This window comes from Physella acuta, unplaced genomic scaffold, assembly GCF_028476545.2.
Source record: "Physella acuta isolate Inbredline_101_S28 unplaced genomic scaffold, ASM2847654v3 ptg000195l, whole genome shotgun sequence".
NCBI classification, from domain to species: Eukaryota; Metazoa; Mollusca; class Gastropoda; family Physidae; genus Physella; species Physella acuta.
Window position 1 is genome coordinate 216,688 of NW_026731714.1, and position 5,805 is coordinate 222,492.

Below are 5,805 nucleotides of genomic sequence, written 5' to 3' on the forward strand. Positions count from 1 at the left end.
TGTTAACCAAATGTATTGAAAAGTAGGACTTACAGATTATTAGTTCTCTCCCCCCCTGAAGCAATTACCCCCTGTCATTTACCCCCCGCCAAGGAGGACATCTCCCCCCCCCCCACGCACACACCTCTTAAGGTGCAGCTGGGGTTAGGGTTATGGTTAGGGTTACGGCTAGGGTTAGGGTTTGGGTTAGTGTTAGGGCTAGGGTTAGAGTTAGGGTTAGGGTTAGCGTTCTGGCTAAGGTTAAGATTATGGTTAGGGTTACGGCTAGGGTTAGGATTAGGGTTAGGGCTAGGGTTAGAGTTAGGGCTAGAGTTAGAGTTTGGGCTAGGGCTAGCGTTTGTGCTAAGGTTAGGGTTATGGTTAGCGTTAGGGCTAGGGTTAGAGTTAGGGCTAGAGTTAGGGTTAGCGTTCGGGCTAAGGTTAGGGTTAGCGTTATGGCTAAGGTTAGGGCTAGGGTTAGATTCAGAATTAGAGTTAGTGTTATGGTCAGGGTTAGGATTAAGGCTAGGATTAGGGTTAGTGTTATGGTCAAGGTTAGGCTGAAACCTAAGTCTAGAGTTGGTTCTGGTTATGTGTTAAGTTTTAGGCTGAGGTGAATGCTTAGGGTTTGGTCATTTTTTTATCGATTAGGATTAAGGAAATACATAGGTATAGAGTTTGAGTTAGGATCATAACTTGAGGCCGGGGGGGGGGGGGGGGGATTCTCCAGGGGGGTTATTGACAAGGGGTAATTGCCCCGGGGGGTAAATACGGGAGGGGGGTCTCCTCCGGGGGGGGGGGGGGTAATGTCATGTAGCCAGGTCCACTATTAGAAAGCCAAGATTCCAAACTGTGTAGCCTTATGTATGTAGGTAATCTAATCTCATACAAGTTCTTGAAAGCAACATCAAAGATGAGAAGTAAAAAGAGCCATCGTTGTCGGCTTATTTAACAGGGAAGTCTTAGTCTAAATCAATCCACGACAATGTCTTTAAGACAATAAACCTTAACTTTGCTTGAAATAACAATATCGTTCTTCATTCAGTCAAACTCAACATTATGGCTTCACTGAACTTTGTCATTGAAATGCATGTGTAGTTTGAAATGTGTGTCTGTTAAAATTGTACAGTTGATACCGAATATATCCAGCCTTTTTCTTCTTCGTTCAGCTGCTTTTCTTTCTGGATTTCTTTTCTTATCTTTTGTCAATCCAAGAACAAGTGTTGTATCCCCAAGATAGGTTGCTATCCCCAACTATAGAGCCTCATCTACACGGGAGATTGAACTCAGGACTTCTCGGTTTAGCAACCACGAACTTTACAAGTTCTTGATTTTGGTATTGGCGTGTCAGTTTTCTTCTTTATTTAGTCGACATCTAAAGTTAAACAAAAACAGTTGCCTACCTCAGCAAAAATCAATGTAGGCCAATTATGGCCAGTGTAGCAATTAGCAACATCAAAGTTGATTTGAATTCCATGCAACACTCATTCCATACTTCTCTAGTGTGGAGGTCTTGCTTATTAATATTATCCTGTTTGTTTGATACTTTTCTTTAACTTAATAATATTAACCATAGACACTTTTTGCCTGGAGTACAAACTGGGTCACAGTATTCTCTGGTAAACAATTAAGTTCTTTTCCAAATATATGCTCAGCTAATAGAAACAGCATTCCTAGATTATTTTTTTTTTTTTTTGTTTTTTTTTTAAAGGGCTTCAGCTGTTTTAATGTCAACTTGTGCTGGGAATACTATAACTACATACAACCCTTTTCAGCTTTCAATCACTTGCATCTTATGTACAAAGTATGAAAACCAAAAACATCAAATTTTGAGAAATAATTTATTTATGAAACAATTGCATATAATTATAAAGCCAAAAATGAATATATCAGGATTATTGCAATTATCGCCATTTGCAGATTCTTGTTTAACTATGGTAGATGGAAGTATTAGTTGCCTTTTACATCACTTTTCACTTCCTGAAACAAAACAAAATGATTTTCTTAATCATCCATCTGAAATAATAAAATTAGCAACAAAAAAAAAATCTTTAGTTTAAAGTAGTTTAATACATCAAAACAAAACAAGAAAAAAGTGATTGAATGAGATGAATCATGGCATAGATATCTATAAAATTTTGCTTTAGTGATAAAGGGGGAAAAATTTAAGTTATTTTAAGTGAAACATAAGCTAGAGAAATAAACTATTAGGCCTAATTTAAATAATTTAATTCCTTTCTCCCAAAACACTACATGTATCCTTAAAAAAAGAAAACTTAAAATTTATCAATATTTACCTTGTGTATAAACTCTTCTGTACATCTACTGTATCAGCTTGACGCTCATTAGGTATGCCTAGTTCCTGTTGAGCAGTTAAGACAGATTAAGTAAATAATTCAAATTTGTAAGACAAACCACTAAATGATACTGTTTTATATATATATATATATATATATATATATATATATATATATTTAAAAAAATACATAATGATATTGTATCAATCATCACCACTGACTTGGTTTTACTAGGTAAAATATTTTTTTAAATACAATATTTATACAAATAAAAATCTATCTCAATCAACATGTTCAAAATAAACCAAAGCAAACTTGTGATAACTTACCTGATTAATGTTTGAGAGGATTCACCCAGTTCTCGCCACTGAAGCAGATTAGATGCATGTGTTATTACACTTGTGATATACTGATTGCCATTTTGTGTACTTTTAGTCCTGGAGATCTATGTTGTAGGCATAGACTGTTAAACCTGGATAGTAATATTATAGAAGTAAATTATATCTAGTATAATATAAATATTTTAAAATATAAATGACACTAAATTATATTTATCATTATTGGAAATAAAAATGGTACAATTAAGTTATAAAAAAACAAATTATAAAATTTAAAGCAGCTTATTAATAATTGTCATACCTTTTCCTACTTTTATGTCAAATGTAAGAGGTAATAGAGAAAGAACATCTTGTGTCATTTAGTATGCTGTAGTCTTATTACTGGTAAAAATCAGATCTTCCCTTTTTTTTGGATGAACCTGTAAAAGAGAAATTACAACATGGATAAACACAATGAATATCATATCTAATCCTCAACTAGTTATCACCCCAAACCTAACCTCATTTTTTAAAACCAATTTCTAAATATGTTTTCAGAACAAATGTATGTTAAGTCTACCTATTTTAATATTCAGAATACTAATATTTATCAAAACTACCTCCAGTTGAAATTCAAGATACCTTTATAAAAAGTTATTATGACTTTAACTTTGTGTAGTTATTATTTAGGCTATTTGTTTAATTTATATTATTTAAATTAATATTTCATGCCTTGTTTTAAAAAGATCTACAAGTCTACTTTTGATTTTATGGTATAATCTGATAAAAATTAGGCTGCTACATCTGAAAACTAAGGTCAATGCAAAGACTTCCAAATTAACGATAAGTAGGCTTGTATAGATATTGTATATAATTACTAGCCCAATAGTATTACTCTACGACCAATGTATAGGACTTAATGTATCAGACCTAATTCCTATAATTAGGCCTACTAATTATTAAATAATTAATAGATCTAACAGTAGGATAATTACAATTATGGGCCTTAGCTGACATAGAGAGCTGAATACTTAACTAAACATTTTTAAAAATTATAGTAAGCTAAGTGAGTTGAATTATTTTATTTAGATAGGCCTAGGCTATAATATACTCTATAGCAGTCTATAGTTAAGTGATAGCCGCAGAGTAGCGTATATCATAATAATTTCAAATTAAATCTATAAGCAACATTAAGCCTCTGCCTTGTTGCCTAATTAAAAACTAAAGCCTATTAAGCCTTATCCTAATAAGCCTTTGGCCTAATTTAAATAACAGCCTATAGGCCCTATAATATATTAATAGGCTAAACTACTTGTAAGACCTAATAGACTAATGACTAAGAGAGTGCTAGGCCCCTTTCCGATATTATATAATAATTGCTTGATCGATATCATAATATCTAACACTGATTACATTAATTTACATAAGGCTATACCATCTTAACTATGACTAATACTTTTTCTACTAATAAAATAGGCTATCTCTAGTTTAAACTTAGGCCTAATAGTAATTAGTAATTATAATTAAGTAGGCCATTTTATGACATTTATAAAATTTTTAGTAGATGGCCGAGCCTTAAATTTAAATACTAAAATAGATTTAGCATACTATGCCTATTGTTGGTCTAATTAATAATTTATTTTTCATTTAGAATTTTAGATCTCCAAAAGATAGGCCTAGGTCCTAAATAAATTATTTTTATTTTATTGAGCCCGCCTTAATGTATAAGATGTGATTGTGATCTGTTTTTTTTTAATAAAAATAACCCTACACAATACTAGTGATTTAACTAATATCTAGTACTATTTTAGGCCTATTTAATTATTTATTAGTAGGCTGAATAAAATCTAAAGCTATAAGGCCTACTTTATTACTATATTTGCCTATTTATATTATTCTATAATTAATTTATGTTTTCTTTCAATACATAGTAGATCCTGTGGTACCTCAACATTCTAGTGCCTCGACATACCAGATTTTTTAAATACGAGCAGTTGAGCGAGTAATATTTCGCTTTGAGTTACGCGCAAAATTTGAGATACCGTATTTCACAGTTCATGTAAAAGAAATACCCCCAAAAAGATGCAAATGATTATTTATCGCAGCTATTTAATTATAATAATAAGCGTCTTACTCATATTTGCAGCATTATGAAAGGGAGAAAGAAATAAACTTCCTAAACAAGTTTTATTTTAAGCTACCAGCACATGAAAGTGACTTAAATTAAAATTAAGCATGGCAAAAAAGAAGAGAAAAGCTGTCACGAAAATTAAGCTAACGTAATAATTTTATTTAGTATTTATTTAGGCCTTACGTTTAAGTCTTAAGTGCAACAATGCTCAGTGAATTTTAGCCATTAATGGCATTAAGTTTAGGAATGATGTGTACTTGTGTAAGTTTAACTTTAGTATATTTTTAGACCTAAGCCTAATCTTGTAGATATAGATCTACAAACAATTTGAAATAGAAGAGATTTAAAATTGAGTAGATCTAGACTTCTAGATCTAGATCCTAAATGCTAAAGGACAGCTATGCCACAGAAATAATTATCTTTCTATCTAGTCAATCTAGACTAGATTTAGATCTAGCTAGTGCTACTGAAAAATTACTAGATTTTCTAGATCTATTCTAGATTCTAGAATCTATCATTTACTTTCGACGCACTAGGCATACTTTTAACTTTTTCTCTCTAGTCAATAATGTAGATTTCTAGATCTAAATGTAAATCCTGATCTTGTAGATTTGATTTACGTAGGTTTTACATCAGTGTAAAAATCGTTGATCAAGTAGATCTAGTCTAGATCTGGACTAGCTCTCGTCAAAACAAAATGGCTGGAATATTAGCTTCAAAACACCTACAGTTTATGCTTTTCTAATTGTGGAGAGCATGTTTAATTGTTGTTTTATTTTCAACGACAGTGTTGACTGAGAAACCACCAAAGGGTTTTATTCTCAGCGACACAGTCGGAGAGAGGCTCAACGATTCTGTCGTTGAGATGATCCGCATGGGGTGGTAAATCACAAGATTTCTTTTCATGCAGCAATTAAGCATTATTGTACTAGTCTAGTAGTGTCTACGTTTACAAAACGTATTAACAGCTGCATCAGTTTGCCATTCTAAAAATAACCATTACGATGCCTTGCAATGTTTAAAAAGCCTCTACGGTAGTACCACTTAGCAAGAGGGGTGTTAAGTTTAAGGCAACTGAATA

General features: G+C 32.4%; 1 long non-coding RNA gene across 10 annotated transcripts; it reads right to left on the reverse strand.

The window, feature by feature from the left end:
- Nucleotides 1-1,804: 1,804 nt before the first annotated feature.
- On the reverse strand, nucleotides 1,805-5,366 carry LOC131936914 (uncharacterized). Of its 10 annotated transcripts, none has more exons than XR_009386121.1 (5): nucleotides 5,345-5,366; nucleotides 2,916-3,033; nucleotides 2,606-2,748; nucleotides 2,277-2,341; nucleotides 1,805-1,959 (listed from the first exon to the last, which is right to left on the reverse strand). It is a non-coding gene; the product is annotated as an uncharacterized LOC131936914 (long non-coding RNA). The 10 variants fall into 10 exon arrangements; XR_009386113.1 differs by having other exon boundaries at nucleotides 5,267-5,366; XR_009386116.1 differs by lacking the exon at nucleotides 5,345-5,366 and adding an exon at nucleotides 5,258-5,339.
- Nucleotides 5,367-5,805: the final 439 nt, after the last annotated feature.